This window comes from Artibeus jamaicensis, unplaced genomic scaffold (genome assembly GCF_021234435.1).
Source record: "Artibeus jamaicensis isolate MK-2021 breed Jamaican fruit bat unplaced genomic scaffold, CSHL_Jam_final contig_387, whole genome shotgun sequence".
In the NCBI taxonomy this organism is placed as follows: domain Eukaryota; kingdom Metazoa; phylum Chordata; class Mammalia; order Chiroptera; family Phyllostomidae; genus Artibeus; species Artibeus jamaicensis.
Genome location: NW_026521812.1, coordinates 18,281,591 through 18,299,728, shown reverse-complemented (window position 1 = coordinate 18,299,728; position 18,138 = coordinate 18,281,591). Strand labels below are relative to the sequence as shown.

Below are 18,138 nucleotides of genomic sequence, written 5' to 3'. Positions count from 1 at the left end.
AAAAGGAAAAACCAAGAATATACACATAGATGGTTGTGAAAGTTTTTGACTTTTTTTGGTTCCTACAGCCACAATTTCACTGTACCCCTAAATCACCTGTTGTATGCAGAACTCAATCTTTTCAACCAGCTCATTGTTTTCCTTGAATGTAGTAGGTGCTCAATGAACAACTACTGGATGTATGAGTGATGACCCTGAGCTGTCCTCATGCTGTCCACTCCAGCTGGTTGAAGCTGGTGAGTGTTCATTGGTGGCAGAAGCTTAACAGCAAGGCAAAGGTACGGAGGTCATCAGGGTGGCTGGGGTGCAGGGAGAGCACAGATTGTGTTTCCTCACAGGAGCACCCGCAGGTTCCACAGGTCTGCACACTCACAAAGATCTCCAGTTCTGGTCTTCGTACCACACCCAATCCTATATCAGGATGTGTTTGCCAACCTGGGGAGCTAAGACCCACTTGGCTTTCTTCTGGAACGACAGAAACAGTAACCCTCAGGCCTACTCCAGGTACCTAAGGAGTCCTGGCACAAAGACTGTAACACGTACAGGTATCGGAATGTGTGCCCCAGCCCTGGGCTGGGGAAAGCAAGAAGGTGCTGGCCCAGGCTCCTAGCACTGACCTCCCCAGACAGCAGGATCACTGGGCGCAGAAAGGCAGCACTACATTAACCATGCATAGGGAATTGATAATATTTGTTTTTCTCTCAGTATAATCATTAAATAATATATCCCTTCACTTTCAAAGATATCCTTGAACGTGACTTCCATATTCACCCACTTATAACACAAGAGTCTTTGTTCAGCTTTCCGACATTCTAACTTCAGACATACTTTGCACCATTTACTATATGTAGGGAACTACCAGTATGTAGATCAAGAATGGCTGAATGTGCCGTGGCTGATGTGGCTCAGTGGGTTGAGTGCTGCCCTGCAAACCAAAATATCAGTGGTTCTATTCTCAGTCAGGGCACATGCCTGGGTTGTGAGCCAGGTCCCCAGTAGGAGGCACATGAGAAAGAACCACATATTGATATTTCTCTCCTCTTTCTCTCTCCCTTCCCTTATATTTAAAAATAAAATAACTAAAATATTAAAAAAAAAGAATGGTGGAATGTTATCACGATAGAATTAGGTCACAGGGAACTTCATGATTACAAGATAGTAACAAGCATAAAGGTGAACCCTTTCTTGAGGCAACAGAATTATTTGATAATGAAGAAGCTATATATAGTTATATATCCCTAGATAGGGTATCTTTAATATATATTATACATGTAATTATAAATGTCATTTCTATATTTTGATATATATGTGTACATATATATGCACATGTACACATATACATCCCTAGATATGTTGTCTTTTAAGACAGAACATAATTACAGTCTCATAATAAATGATACTTTCAAAGTAGATTTATAACTGAAAGCAGTGTTGGCTTTGCTCTACTTTTATATTGTTCAGAATTTTCTCTCAGCTTTAAGGCAAAAAAGAAATAAAATGTTTCTACAACCAGGGAATATTAGTTAATGCATTTACATACTTTAGAGTGGAAATGAAGAAAATATGATAATTTTTCCCATAAAGAACAGTTTTATTCTTATTGATATAAGCAGGTACAGTATAATTGTTATTCATTTAATCTTATTGTTATTCATTTTCCTTTTTATTAAATTTATTGGGGTAACACTGTTTAACAAAATTACACAGGCTTTATTTATTTTTTTTAAATATTAAATTTTATTTAGTTACTTTTCAAGTACATTTTTTTTTCTCTTCACCCCCCCCCCGCCCGGTCTCCCACACAGGCTTTAAGAGCACAATTTCACAACACATCATCTGTACACTGTAGTGTGTGTTCACCACCCCAAGTCAAGTCTCCATCCATCACCATTTGTACTCCTACACCCTCTTCCACCTCCCCTCTCCCACCCTCTTCCCTATAGCAATCACCACACTGTTGTCTGTTCATGACTTTTTCATTTTTTGTTCAATTGACCCACCCACCCCAGCCTCTCAAACATGCTTCCCCACCACCCTAGGCAGCTTCAGGCTGCTCTTTATCTGTGAGTCTATCTGTATTTGGTTAGTTCACTTTGTTCATTACATTCCACATTTAAGTGAAACCATATGGTGCTTGCCTTTCTCTGACTAGCTTATTTCACTTAGCATAATGCTCTCTAGGTCTATTTAGGCTTTCACAAATGGTAAGATTTCCTTTTTATGGCCAAGTAGTACTCCACTATATAAATGTACCACAGTTTTTTATTCAGTCATGCACTAATGGGCACTTGGGCTGCTTCCAAATTTTGGGTATTATACATAACTCTGCAATGAACAATGGGATGCATATATTCTTTTGAATCAGTGTTTTGGGTTTCTTTTGATGTACTCCCAGAAGTGGAATTGCTGGGTCATAAGGCAATGTCATATTACTTTTTTTTTTTTGAGAAAACTTCATCCTGCTTTCCAATGTGGCTGCACCAATCTGCATTCCCACCAACAGTTTGCTTTTCTCCACATCCTCACCAATATTGGCTGTTTATTGATTCATTGATGACCACCATTCTGACATGTGTGAGGTGATAGCTCACTGTGGTTTTAATTTGCATTTCTTTGTTGATTAGTGATGTTGAGTATCTTTTCTTATGTTTTTTGGCCACCTGTATATTTTCTTTAGAGAAGTTTCTATTCAAGTACTTTTCCAAATTTTTAATTGGATTGTTTGTTTTTTCGGTGTTGAGTTTTATAAGTTCTTTGCAATTCTGGGTATTGACTTGTTATTAGATGTATCATTGGTGAATAGGTTCTCCCATTCAGTGGGTTGTCTTTTAATTTTGTTGATGGTTTCCTTTGCTGTGCAAAAACTTTTTAGTTTGATGTAGTCCCATTTATTTTTTTCTTTGTTTTCCTTGTCTGATTAGACATATCAGAAAAATATTGCTATGAGAAATGTCTGAGATTTTACTGCCTATGTTTTCTTCTAGGATTTTTATGGTTTTGAGTCTAACATTTAAATCTTTAATCCATTTATAGTTTATTACTCTGTAATGTGTAATGTGTAAGACTCATCTAGTTTCATTTTTTGCATGTATCTGTGCAATTTTCTCAACACTATTTATTAAATAGACTCTCTTTAGCCTATTGTATGTTTTTGCCTCCTTTGCCAAATGTTAATTGAGTATAAGGACATGGGTTTATTTCTGGGCTTTCTATTCTATTCTGTTGATCTATATGATTGTTTTTATACCAGCACCATGCTGTTTTGATTATTTTGGCCTTTTAGTACAGTTTAATTTCAAGTAGCATGATTCCTCCAACTTTGTTCTTTCTCAAGATCACTGTGGCTCTTCGGGATCTTTTGTGGTTCCATATATATTTTTGGAATATTTGTTCTAGTTCTGTGAAATAAGCCATTGGAATCTTGATAAGAATTTCATTGAATCTATAGATTGCTTTGGGTAATATGGACATTTTAATGATGTTAATTCTTCCTAAGTATGAATATGGTATATGCTTCCACTTATTTGTATTATCTTTAATTAACTTACTTCAGTGTCTTATAATTTTCTGAGTATATGTCTTTTACATCCTTAGTTAAACTTATTCCTAGGTATTTATTCTTTTTGAAGCAATTGTGAATGGTGTTGTTTTCTTAGTTTACCTTTCTAAGAATTCATTATTGGCATATAAAAATGTAACTGATTTCTGGATGTATATTTTCTATCCTGCTACTTTATCAAATTCACTTATCAGCTTTAGTAATGTTTTGGTGAAATCTTTAGTGTTCTCTATATACAGTATCTCATCATCTGCAAATAATGGCAGTTCTACTTCTTCTGTTCCAATGTGGATGCCTTTTATTTCTTCTTCTTTTTGTCTGATTGCTGCCTAGGACTTCCAGTACTTGAATAAGAGTGGTGAAAGCAGACATCCCTGTCTTGTTCCTGATCTTAAGGGAAATGCTCTTGGTTTTCTCCCATTGAGTATAATGTTGGCTGTGGGTTGGTCATTTATGACTTTTATTACATCGAGTTACAATCCCTCTATTCACACTTTGCTGATAGTTTTTTTATTATGAATGGGTGCTAGATTTTATCAAATGCTTTTTCTGCATCTATTGATATGATCATATGGGTTTTATCCTTTATTTTGTATATGTGGTACATCACATATATTGATTTGTGGATAACGTACCAAACCTGCATCTCCAGAATAAATCTCACTTGATCATGGTGTGTGAACTTTTTAATGTATTGCTGGATCTGGTTGGCTAATACTTTGTTAAGGATTTTAGCATCTATGTTCATCAGGTATATTGACTTATAATCATCTCTCATTGTAGTGTCTTTATCTGGTTTTGGAATTAGGATAATGCTAGCCTCATAAAATAAGCTTGGGAATCTTCCCTTCTCTTGAAATTTTTGGAATAGTTTGAGAAGAATAGGTGTTGGTTTTCCTTTGAATGTTTGGTAAAATTCACCTGTGAAGCCATCCAATTCAGGGCTATTTTTGGTGGGAGTTTTTTTTTTAATTACTGGTTCATCTTCACTAGTTGTAATCTGTCTATTCAGATTCTATGACTCTTCTTGATGCAGTTTTGGAAGATGGTATATTTTTAGGAATTTATCCCTCATTCCAGTTTATTCAGTTTATTGGTACATTCTTGTTTGTAATGTTGTCTTACAACCCTTCATACTTCTTTGGTGTCAGTGGTGCTACTCTTTCATATTCAATTTTACTTATTTGGGGTGAAATGCTCTGAAGATATTGATTAAATTCATCCATTCTAGTGTGTCACTTAAGCTATCATCTTTGTTGATTTTCTGTCTGGAAGATCTATCCATTGACTTTGGTGGGGTGTTAAAATTTTCTACTATGACTATATTACGGTCAATCTCTGCTCTATGTCCATCAAGATTTGTTTTACATATTAGGTGCTCATATGTTGGGTACATTAATGTTTACAAGAGTAATATCCTGTCATTGGATCGATCCCTTTATCATTATGTAGTGTTCTTCTTTGCTTCTTACTATAGACTGTGTTTTAAAGTATTTTTTATCAGATATAAGTATCAGTACCCCAGTTTTTTAAAATTTTCATTTGCATGCAATATCTTTCTCCACACTTTTACTTTTAGTCTGTATCTTTCATTCTGAGGTGGATTTTTTTATATATGGGTCTTGCTTTCTTATCCATTTAGCTACCCTATATCTTTCAGTTAGAGCTTTTAAGGTATTCACATTTAAAGTGATTATTGATAGATATATATTTATTGTCATTTTATTCTTTAATTATGTCCCTCTGTTTTTCTTCCTCTTAAAGTGGGTCCTTTAACATTTCTTGTAATACTGGTTTTGTGGTAACAAATTCCTTTAGCTTTTGTCTTGGAAACTATTTCTCCTTCAATTTTAAATGACAGTTTCCTGGGTAAAGTGTCATAGGTCCTTACTTTTCATCACTCACAATCTTATGGGAGCTCCCTTGTCTTTGTCTTACAGCTTTTAAGATTCTTTTTCTTTAACCTTTGCTATTTTAATTATGATGTGTCTTGGTGTGGTCCTCTTTGGTTCCATCTTAGTTGGGACCCTTTGTGCTTCCTGGACTTGACTTTCCTTTTCTTGGCATCTTCTTTTGCCAGGTTAGGGATGCTTTTGGTCATTATTTCTTCAAATAGGTTCTCAATCCCTTGCTTTCTCTCTCCAACTTCTGGTGCTCCTCTGATGTAGATTTGGTTATGGTTCACGTTGCCCCAAAGGTCCCATACACTTTCTTCATTTTTTAAAATCATTTTTTCATTTTAGCTTCTCTGACTCACAATTTTTTCTACCTTGTCTTCCAAGTTGCTGATTCGATCTTCTGTTTCATCCAATCTGTTTATTCCTTCCTATGTATTCTTCATATCAGGTTTGTATTCTTCATTTGACTGGTTTATGGTGTCTATATCCTTTTTCATGCTGTTGAACATCTTTACAACCATTACTTTGAACTCTATATCAGATAAGTTGCTTGCCTCCCATTTGTTTAGCTCTTTGTGTGTGTGTGGAGATTTCTTCTGTTCTTTCATTTAGTGCCTGTTTCTTTATCTCCCCATTTTGGTTCCCTCTTTGTGTTTGTTTCTATGCATCAGGCAGATCTGCTATGACTCCCAGTCTTCATGGGATGGCCTTACATAGCAGGTGTCCTTGGGGGGCCATTATTGCAATCTCCTTGATCACCTGAGTGGGACACTCCAGTAATATCTTTGTGTGTGTCATGTGGACCCTCTTGCTGTAATTTAGTCCTGATCACTACTGCCCCATTTGTGCATGGGATCAACCCTCAGCTGGCTGTCTGTGAGGTTCAAATCTGACCGAGAGATGCAAGCTGCTATGTAGTTGCTGAATACACAAAGCAGAATTCACCTCAGTGGGGGTTGGCGCCTGCTAAGATCTCCCTTTGGATATGATTTTTCTAAAGCTTAGTGGATTCTGCTCGGGTGTTGTCTAAAGTTGGTCATTGGGTGTGTTGGTTCCGTGCCTCTTGGGAGGGACTCTGGTGCAGCCCATTATAAGATACTACCTGTGACTGGCCCTTGGCAACCTCTTTGGTGCTACAAGCAATACACAGCTTGTGGCTGCCTCTACTGCACCTGGGTATGCACAGTAAGGACCAAGCTGCACACCAACACTGGCTGTTACCAGCACTAGCCCTGGGGGCAGGTTGAGTTATGCCTCCACCTGCATCTGCCTGTTGGCTGCCTATTAGTTTCAGTCACTGAAAGAGCCTGTGGCTGTACTCCTCAGCAGGGTGTAAGCTCTACATGGTGGGGCAAGAGGGAGTCCAGAATATGGGGATATTGCTTTCCTCCAGGCAGATACCACACAGAATGGAGTGCTCTGCCCAAGAAAGATGGTATTGTAGTATGGAGCAATAGCTCAGAACAGGGAATCTGGCAGCTGTTCCTTTAACTCTATTCCCAGAGCCACAAACCCCTATTCACAGGACTCTAATCTGCTATCCCTTCCCTCCACTGGAATCCAGGATCAGTGGCTGCAAACAAAATTTTATGCATTGGCCCTTTAAGAGGGTGCCTGTTTCTCTAATAGATTCTTATTCCTTCCTGGTGGACAGAAACCCTGCTGATTTTCATAATCAGATGTTATATGGGTACCTTTTCCCAGCTCTGGTGCTCTGGGTTGGGGGGGCGAAGCTTGGGGTTTATACTCTGCACTGCTCAGGGTACCTCCCCATCCCCTGCAACTGAGATATCTCTATGAGATATCCCTGACTGTGGAACAGGACCAGCCTGTTTTGATCTCTGCCCTTCCTACCAGTCTCGATGCGTCTTCTGTAAATCCTCAGTTATAAGAGTTCTCTTCAATTAGTCTCTGGGTGCTTACTCAGGCTGATTGTTCTATAATGTAATTGTGTTTTCAGTTTGGTTCTGGGAGGTGAGTGTAGCTTCCACCTACTTTGCTGTCTTCTTGGATCTCTCTGTTTTTGTTTTTAATATCAGATATAATACCATAATAAAAGAAGTTGACTAAAATAGTTATAGTTCAAATATTATATCAAATGTGTCAATGATTTTAGGAATAATGCTTTATATTTTACAAATTATATTTTGTATTATATATTTTATTTTTGAAGGTAATTTTTAATTTTTTGTGTATATGGTTACTCATCAGGGAATGGCAACACATCAAAAAATGTTGGATATTAGATATATTATTCAACAGGCCATTTCCGTTTCTTTTGAACTATGTAAGATTCTTAACATGATTATCATATGTGGTGAGATATTTTGGAGGTTATTGAGTTTTCCTATGTGGCAGTGGTCAGTTTATATTCATTCTTATTTCAAATCTTAAAAGAGAAATCTTATATCACTATTAGTGATATAAACCAGTCATTCATAACTGGTTAAATGTGACTCTTGTTTTCTAGAGGAGAAATCAACTTAAGTAATATGATTATTAGATATATTTAACTTTGAATAGAACACTCAGAATGAGCTTATGGACTTTCATGGAACTTTTTGAAGCTTTCTTAGTCTTTTAGGTAGAAAATAAAAATAAAAATGATCTAGTTCTCTATAGACCATGATTAGAGAAATGGAGATTTGACTCTATTCTTAAAAACTGATAGCCGTCCTAGATGGATACTTACTAATAGACACTTAGAAAACTGGAGAAGAAATAGGGAACAGTTGGGAGCAAGTTCTCCCTGATCTCTGGCAGAACTAGATCTTCTCCCTCATGATGTGTCCTCACTCTATCTTTTCTGCATCATCTAGTACACTCAATACTATCTGTTGCTTTACCAGGTTGGTTTGCTCTTGGGCTTGCAAGTTTCTTCAAAGCTAGGACAAAGTCATTTATATCCTCTGCACCCAACACACTTCCTGGTACCCGGTAGTTGCTCAATAAATGTTTACTGACAAATAAGTCAGTGAGAAAGAGAAAAGTAAGGCAGAGGGGAGAATAAACTGATTATTTATTTCTCCATTAAAAATGTATTTAGTACATCATATATTCCAGATCCTATGCTAGGCAATGAAGATGTTGATAGTGGTGTGGGTCAGGGTGGGTGGGCTGCAGAGGAGAAGGGTAAGAAAAGAAAGAGAACTGGTGAGGAAGATAAGAAGGTAGACAAACAGATAACACTGTGGGCAGAGGGGCCAGTGTATGCAAAGGCATGGAAGTGTGAAATAGCACGTTCTGTTCCTTGCTTGGCATCACTCAATTGCGTGGACTTTGTGTTGGAGTGATAGGAGATGAGTCCCAGTCTGGGTCATTGGAATAGTGCAGGCTTTGAAGACTGAACTAGTTTGAACTCTTTCTTAAAGGCAGAGGATGTTGCAGTTTATTAAGCAGGGAAATTACATGATTAGGTTAGCATTTGGAAACAGATTCCAGAGATGTTGAAGAAATTCGAGACCTGAAGCTCAATAAGGAGGCTAGTGTGATCCAGTTGAGTTCTGACAGCCTACAGGAATAGCACTGGGGTTGGTGGGATGATAGGTGTTCAGGAGGCAGGATTTTTACATCTCGGTGACCGACTAGAGGAGGAAAAGGAGAAATACAAGATGATCCCAAGGTACCTGTGTCCCCCCTATGATCCTTATAACTGTTCTTGGTTTCTCAGTATTCTTGGGTGTCTGAACAGATGATATTGTCACCACAGAAGAGCAAATAACAGCGCATAGTAGAGAAGAGGTAACATTAGAAAAGTAATGTATGAAATTCTCAAGATTTTGATCTTATGTTGATAGGTACAGAGTTGAGAATTCCTTATTAAAAGGATGCTAGTATTTATGGAATACAGAAACTCCAAAACTAAATGCTGCTATGGTAACAATTAGCTGTCTAGTCATACATTTCAGAGTGGATGGGGTATGAGAATAAGATAAATATCTGATTAAGGAAAAATAATTCCATCTCTAAAAAAATCAGGCAATAATAATTACAGATAATATTTATCATTTCATGAAGTGAGAGGTATTGCTTTCAGCATAATGGGAATACTATCTTAGACTTTAAAGAGTCAGTTATCAGGATTAAGTAATCACTGCACTTCTAGTCAAACATTAGGAACAGAGGAATAAAGTAAATATGAAATAAAGACACTGGAATGAAAACAATTACTCCTACTAGCTATCAGTCTATCTGGCCCATCATCTCCTCATGTGGCCCCATATCTGCCCTGTTTTCTTCCTCCATCTCCCTCCATATGTCCCCTGTGCCGAATTTCTCAGCTCTCTGCTTTCCAGATTTTGAAACATCCACAGGAAGAAGCTCTGTGTCTGCCTCATGATACCATGTGCCAAATATCACAGAAGTAAAGGTGACAGGAATGTAATTCAGCACCATCCTGCCCTTGAGAGGTGCTCAGTCAGGTGGGCAATGGAACGCCTCCATAATTTTCTACCTACTCTCAAGAAGGAGGTGCCCACCACTTCCCCATACTGTGTACCTAGGGGAAAAGGCTCCTTTCCAGGGCTATTTGATTGTATACAACTTCACCCAGCTCAGAAAAAAAGTATATTAGAACATCCAGGTCACAGGCAGCTGTCTCTCCATATGAAGAAAGTCCACTAGCATGGAATGTGTCAGTTCCCTATCCCTGTATCCAGATCATGGATACAACTATTTAGCAGGATCTTGGCAGATCTATTTAAAAGTATTTCCAACAATTTACTGAAAATTAATATAGCCTCATTTTTTGCTTTAGTGGCCTTGCAAATAGTGTGAGTTGACAAAGCCAAGAAATTAACCTTTGTTGAAAATAAACCCCTCCGTTGTTGCAAAGAAGTCACAGGGAAGTAGGGAAGCATTGGTTTCAAGGCCGTGAACTCAGAGATGGTGCTCAGGAGCTAATTGCTACTGAGAAGTCCATTAGTGTGGGTAAGTGTGGGCTCTGGGCCGGATGGCAAGTTTGGATCATGGCTCCATCTCTCTAGCTGTGACTTCTCTTGGCCTTGGTTTTCTCATCTGTGAAATGGAAATATTAATGCTAAATGTCCCATTGAATGTTTTGTGGGAATACAATGTGTTCATACCTGTATAATTCTTGGTATATAGTATTGATTAAATGTTACCTATTACCATTTATTATGTTTACAAAGATAAAGAAGTAAATAGGCATACCCATTAAGACAAAATAACATAGAAGAACATTAGTTTCTAAGCTTTCTAAGCCTGTAAAGTGAGGATAGTTGGGTGGCTACCAGAATTAAATGTTACAAAAGATAATCTAAGAATAAAATTCAATTTAACTTTTAAATCAAGTTTAATGATCAGAGTTAGAAAATAGATTTGTACTTTAAACCATGAACTCTATATGGCATAAAAATATGAGAGAAAAAAATTTCTACATATCCTAATGCTTCAATTCATGTTAGATATAAAGATAAATACAAATGTTTCAATGCTATTTAGCAAAACTTTTGCTCCTCCCTATTAATTATATCTGCAGAAGAGGGTACAACTTCCAAAGAACTGTGCGAGTGTGCTCCACTGGGCCCTGCAACAAAAAATTGGGAAGTAGCAGTCTCATTGTACAGTAGCAGTACAATGGAGTACAACCAATTCTCATGGGTAGATAGATCTTATGTATGTTGAGGCACACTAAGAATTATTGTGCCCTGCCTGGTGTGGCTCAGTGGACTGGACCACCGAAAGGTCATGGGTTCAATAGTCCTAGTCAGGGCCCATGCCTAGGTTGCCAGCCTATGTTTCTATCTCTCTCTTCCTTTCTCCCATCTCCCCTCTCTAAAAATAGATTAAAAAAAAAGAATTATTGTGATTTCTTTTGTGACTTAGCTATGGCAAAAAGCACTATAGTGACTTTCTAATATGTTCTGAAATAGTTCCCCAAACTCTACTCAAATAGTGGATTGTTAATATTTATGACAGCACAGTTGTGCTACCTCATTAATAGTGTAAAGATTCTGTTCTTTAACGTTCATTATGTGTTATGTGCCATTTTAAAATAAAAGGTACAATTACAGGCAGTTTTCCTTTTGTTGACTCCTAAACTTAAACATTTTAATTAGTTTATTAGTTCACCCTCCTTGCACCATCCTTCTCTTTCTATCTCAGGTCCCTCAGTCTCATAAAGATTATTATTCCACAGGGTTTCATAGATAGTAATGTCCTAAGATCCTCATGAAAAAGGAAAAATTCTGTTTCATATTAAGTCATAATCTTAAAACTATGCAATTATAAAGATGTATAAAGTTTCCTTACCTCTAGACTAGCAACTTCTAGAATACTTCCCTCCAGTGCACGCTGTAGACATTAACTGGATGCCTACAGCATGCCACACAGGTCAAAGAAGAATTAGTCTCATTTTACACCTTCACATAAAACTCTGATTTCTTTGGTGCACGCCATAGAGTAACATGTAACACTGACCTCTGTGCAAGAAGCTCATATTATAAGGATATTATAGGAAGCATAAAACATTCAGTATCAGATCCTTTGAGCTATTAAAACTGGCATCAGTTCTTAAAGTCACTTAATTTAAAAGTAGCTGAACCTAAGAAAATTACTGAGTCCATTAGAAAAAACATGAAGTTACAGCCCTGTCCTAGTGTCTCTCTAGTTCAGGTTCCGTCAGTGGTTCACGACAAGCGCCTTCCTTAAGAATCTACTCTCAGTTAGAACTGTCACAAACTCAGCTGCTAGACGGTATCTGCTTTACGACTTAACTTGCTCTACACTTGGATCCATATTTAAGTAAGTTTAAAATATGTCTGTTCAATCTGTGGCTGGTGTGGCTCAGTGGATTGAGTCCCAGCCTGCAAACCAAAGAATTGCTGGTTCGATTCCCAGTCAGGGCACATGTCTGGGTTGTGGGCCAGGTCCCCAGTAGGGAGTGTCTGAGAGGAAACCACACATTGATGTTTCTCTCCTCTTTCTCCCTCCCTTCCCCTTTCTCTAAAAATAAATAAATAAATTGCTAAAAAATACTTAAAAATAAAAAATACATGTATCTGTTCAAGAGCAGTGGCATAGCATAGTGCACTGCTTGGGCTCACATGCCAGCTCTGTCATTTATTAGCTGTGGAAAATGAGCCACTGATTTAGGCTCCCCGAGCCTCAGTTTCCTCATGTAAATGGGGACAATAACAACTACTTATCTCTGTGAAATGGGGTCAAGGAGGGCGGCTACCAGAATTAAGTTAGTTAATATTAGTGTAAGCCTTTAGAGTATTAGGCACACACTAAAGGTTATCAAATGTGTTTCTTAAATAAGTTCTTTAAAGAAGTTCAGTCTCAATTCTTTAAAAACCTTTTTTATTGAATTTGTTGGGATGACACTGGTTAATAGGATCACGTAGGTTTCAAATGTGCACTTCTACGGTATGAGATCTGTATATTGCACTGTTGTCCACCACCCACAGTCAAACTGCCTTCTGCCACCACGTGGTAGACCCCGTCCACCCCCACCCCAAGCCCTTCCCTCCGATAACCACCACACTGTTTGTGTCCAAGTTTCAAATTTATATCCCACACACGAGTGAAATCACAAACTAGCTGAGTATTTATAAGTACTATTTTCAAGATGATGCCGACTTCGCAAACCATATATGCTACAAAGGAGACTCTCTATTGTTCAAAGTTACTAGAGAAAAACACATATATATTATACAAATATAATATATATATCTTCCATATGTATGAGCACGCATGTGTACATATAAAAAAATCTGCCGCCCATGCACAATCTAGGTAAAGTGGCTCAAAGTCAAACCAACTAGTCAACTAATTCTTAGTACTGACACGGCTTGCTTTCATAAAAATTTTCAAGAAGATGGAAAATAATCTATTTTACCAAATGTTAATTAAGTAAAACATGATAATGGAATTTGCATATGAAATTTAGAGATGTTTTTCAATCGTGCCTAAATATTATGTGGATCTTCAGATATCTTTTGCTTCTACTTTTGATAAGTGTTAGCTGCTCTGAAATGTTTTTGACTTAGATCTGCGAGTTTATATGTAATTATTAATATCTTGCTTTCATTGTACTTCTGCTGTAAAGGTTAGTTTAAGATTGTGACTCAGAAACAAACACTGATTCTAGAGTAAGCAATTTTTTTTAACAATTAAATAGGATTTTAGGAACAAAGTGTTACACTTTTGCTGGTTTTTAAAAATTTATATTACAGCCTAAGTGCCCATCAGCAAATGAATGGATCAAAACACTATAGCACATAAAAAGATTTGTATTATATTCACAGAAAAAATAAAATGTAAAGACTTTTCTAAATAGTGACAATGTAAGTCATAATGAAATTTTAACTAGTTATTTTGGTTTTGAGTTCTCCCTTCCCTTTGGGGAAAAAAAAGACAGGACTTAAATTAAAATCAATTTGTGGTTTGAATAATTATTCCCTTAATTTGATTTATTCTCTTTTCAAACTTTTACCTTTTCCTACAGCAAAACAAACTATAATTCCATTACCAAATAGTCACTCTTCATGTAACTGCAATAACTTCAGAATATGAGTATTTGAAAAGAGTATTTAAAAAAATCTGAAAACATATGCATATAAAGACCAATAAAATGTTAGCATTCACATAATTTTGATTGCACAAACCTACTATTATTTATACTCATACTCTATTCTCAGAGCTTTCCAGATCATTTTGAGCAAGCATTCCCTCTTCTGCCAGCTCCCTTAATAGCGAGCTGCCCTGAGAGTTATTTCATTCATGAATAAAAGTCTCCAAAATAAAAGGCCATCCTGCCAAACATGTCAAAAGAGTCAAGGAAAATTCTCCTGAGCTAAAATTTCCCTAAGACTTTTTCCTGTTTCTAGAAAGTCCTAAATAATCATTTTTGTTAACTTGCTAATTTACATAGTATAATTGCACTGTTAAGAGAGATTACTGTTTCCGAGGTTGTAAAGAGATAAGAAAAGAAAGGAGCAAAATATTTGTTGTGTTCTATGAATGTGAGTTTGCTTTTTTAATGCAACAGGAACATGTGCATTTACTCATAAATGAATACTACTGGCATGTGCAGATCTGGCACTGTTCCGTAGAAATCATGGACAGAAAGCTGGAGCAATGCACAGATAGTTACAGTTCTCCAAAATATTCAGAGTGAGAGCAAGAAGATTAAAGTCAATGTCGATTCTATGAAGTTAAGAAGTCATATCTAAATGACGCGGTGGGTTAAGAACAATGGTGGAATTTATGGGGAAAGCAAAGTTGGCTGGTAAACATCTTGTATGATTTTTGAATCAAGGACTCTGCTGACCACCTACTTTGGGCCAAGATGCTGCTTCACTAAGCAAGCCACTGCTCTGCAGTCCCTTTTACAGTGTAGGAGTAAGCACCTTGCTGCTTCTGAAGATCCTTTCTTGTTTAAAATAACACTCAGCTCAGCTTTGCACATCGTGAGTGCTCATGTGCTCAATAAATACTTTTTGAATGAGTGAAAATTCAGTGAGTAAGAAGGTTATTCATTCAAAAACATCTGTGGGTGCCTGTGAAATGGTAAGGACAATGTTGTGAGCACGATCAGCACACTGTAAGCAGCATCTTCCCACAAAGACATCAAAGGAAGCAACTTCCAATATTAAAATCTAAGCTTGAGGTCTAGCTTAACCTAGAAACCATGATCCTAGTGCTTCTGTGAAACTCCATAATTTGCCAGATAATCTGCTTTAGGCATCTATTTGAACACAATTTTACATTATTAATGATGTGTCTATATATTTTTAATTAATTTAGAAAAGACTATTTTAAAATGGTGGAGAATAATTTGGAAGGAGCCAGAACAGTTTTCATTTCTTCCCTGTTAAAACTCTCTGCACCAGAGGCAGTTAAATTTAAGCAAGTTTTCGTCCCATCATTATGTTTGTTGTAATATGTGTGTGTGTCTCCATCAATTCACTGGTGACTGACTTCACATTCCTAAAGTCAAGAAGCCTACCCTGCTGCTCATTCGGTCACGTTAAGCAAGGACCTTTTGTACACAAACACAGGGAGGAAAGTAAGTAGTATTGTTTTCATTTCTCCTTCTAAGAGTTTCTCTAGGAGAAACCACTAAGGTCACTTAAAATCTGCCACATACAACATAATTGATACCAATACAAACATTTAAAAAATACTTTTGATATCTAAATTTGCAAACACTTTATCTTCTTTTCAACTTTTTTTCTTGGAATAGAGGGTGAATATATTTGAAATGAATTTTAATGTGAAAACATTTGTCTAAAGCCCTGGAATAGTCAAAACTACTGAGCAAAATCTTTCAGAAGCACCAGCTTTATATCACTTCTAGCAAATCAGTTTAGAAAGAGCACCTTTACAGAAAGCTTGCCCGCCCACTCTCATTCCCTCACCAATCGGACCCTGTATGCAATTTATCAGACTAAGTTTTCATAAATCAGAGAAGAGTTACAGTGCAATTAAATGTATCCACGAAGTAATATGATATAAAGCACTTTGCAAATATTAAACCTCTCCTTAAGTAATCAATATTTTCCATGAAGAAGCTGGTATTGGAGGGAGGGCGGGACATTGGGAGGGAGACCTACCTACCGGGCCAGGTCTGGGGAGACCGGGGATCTGAGCAGCAGCTCCCTTGGGTGGGTGCCCTGAAGCACTCCGAGGAGGGAAGTCAGAGAGCGGAGCCCAGCCAGGTGAAGTGACTGGAGTTCGTCGGAGGTTTGCTCTCTGTGCACCTGGAAACACCAGGTAGCGGCAGCCACAGAAGGCTGGGCGCTCCTTGCTTTCCTAAACCAAGGCTGTCATCCGAGTCCCAGAAGCTGGAGTCTCAGTGCTGCATTCAGTAGCTAGAGTGACCTCCTGCACCTCTTAGTAATAACAATCTGACCACCCCTCGATGGCATCCAACTCCTGTGTGTGTGCGTGGTGGGTGGGACTGGTTGAATGAGCTGGAGCTAGTAGGGGGCGGGGACTGGGTCTGCAAGGGGTGGGGGCAGCTGGGGAGGAGAATGCACCCCATGCTCAAGTTCACTGAGCCTTTGCCGGCCCTCTGCCCTCTGCTCTGGCCTCACAGGCCCCTACTTCACCCAAGGCATCTCGCGCTGCAAACGACAGCCCCACTGCCACTCCGGGAAGTGGCCCAGTGAGCCCCCAAACTCCGCCAAGCGCAATTAAACGCATGCTGCCTGTCTGCCCGAAAGAGAGCCCAAGGCACTGCCCCCGCCTTAGGGCGAGACTCAGATTGACTCACCGACACTGAAGACTCTAAATGTACCCAAGGAATCAACCCGCAGTTTTTCATATCGCTCTAGTTTAACCCTGAGCCCCAGCAAATGTCTCAAAAGTCTTCCCTAGGCAGTGCCCAGCAGTACTGCGCCTCACAAAAGTGATTTGGCTGGCATCGCGTGGACGTCACCCCTGGTCGATTTCTCCCCCTATCATTTCCCCCCAAATTTAAGAGGTTTCAGCGCTGTTCCCGAACCCCTCCCCGACGCTAGGCGGGCAGTGCGCCCTGCTCACCGTGTCTGAGGCGGCTGAGGCGCAGGAGGAAGCCCAGAGCCCGGGACCAGCAGCGGGGTCGCACCAGGCCACTGGGCGGCTCCTGCAGTCCCGGCGGCAGTTGGTCCAGTAGTTTCGGATGCCGAGTTTGGGCGCGGCGGAGACAGAGTCTGCGTGGAGCCGAGCGAGCCCGCGGGTTGTGCTTGCACGGGTGATAGTGAGAGGCGGGCGGGCCCGACACTCAGGAAGCAACCGCTGCTGCGATTGCGAGGTCCCGGGTGGGGAACCTGCTGGAGCAGGAATCGGGCGAGAAGTACGTACTGTAGTTTAGGGAGCGTTTCCTGCACTTCCCCGGGAGACTGGAGCCAGGTGCGGCAGGGCGCGCTCCCGCGGCGCGGGCACGGCACGGGCGGCCGCCGGAGCCCGAGTCCGCGCACTGCCGGGGCCCGCAGCCGCTCTGCGGGAAGAAGGGCGCATCCTCCTCGCACCGTGCGGGCACCAGCGCGACCACAACCACGGACTCAGTGTGCTGAGGGCAGAGCCTCTGGCGTCCTCAGTGACAGCTCCTTGGGAAGCCTGCTCCTTCCCGATCCACCCCAAAGGGCAACAGTCAGTGTGGCTCGGTTCTTCCCTTCTTGGGTCTTGGAGCCACCGGTGCCAAGCCGTGCGGGCTCCCAGCTTCCAGCGGCTGGCGCTGTCGCGGCCGCCGCCCAGCCCCTGGCGCTCCCCAGCCAGCAGCTGCCTCCCAGAGACGTGCCCAGCTGTGTGAGCGTGTGTGTCTAAGCGAATCTCTTCCCCTCCATCACTCGGGCGCACGGGAGGGACCGGGTCCCCGGCAACCAGCTGCAGAGTGGCTGCCAGTCCACACCCTCTGGGCTCTCTCCCCACCCACCCCGCCCCTACTCCTCCTCGCCCTCTCCCTCCTCTCCCTGCTCCTTCTCCAGCTGCTGCTCCCCAGCTCCCAAAGGCAGTGGAGCGACCGCAGCGTAAAGGGCGGGGAAAGGTGGGGAAAGAAGCGCAGGTGTCTTGGGGGAGAGATGGGCGCACCCACCCCAGCAGCTTGCTGCAGGAGGTGGGCAGGGTTTTAGGCAGAGAAAGGAAAGGAGAGGATTTACCCAGAGGCGGAGGTCCTGCTTTGTCCCACCCAGAACTGCTGGCCAGCTGCGCGGTAGGGAGTGGGGTGGGTGT

General features: G+C 40.2%; 1 protein-coding gene across 2 annotated transcripts in view; it reads right to left on the bottom strand.

Annotated features, from left to right (window-relative positions):
* HS3ST5 (heparan sulfate-glucosamine 3-sulfotransferase 5) overlaps nucleotides 1-17,358 on the bottom strand; it is a 263,353-nt gene extending 245,995 nt beyond the window's left edge. For both annotated transcript variants that reach the window (XM_053664866.1, XM_053664867.1), the window contains exon 1: nucleotides 16,972-17,358. The gene's annotated coding sequence lies outside the window, so the exon portion shown is untranslated. The remainder of the gene's footprint in view (nucleotides 1-16,971) is intronic.
* Between the last annotated feature and the right edge of the window lie 780 nt (nucleotides 17,359-18,138).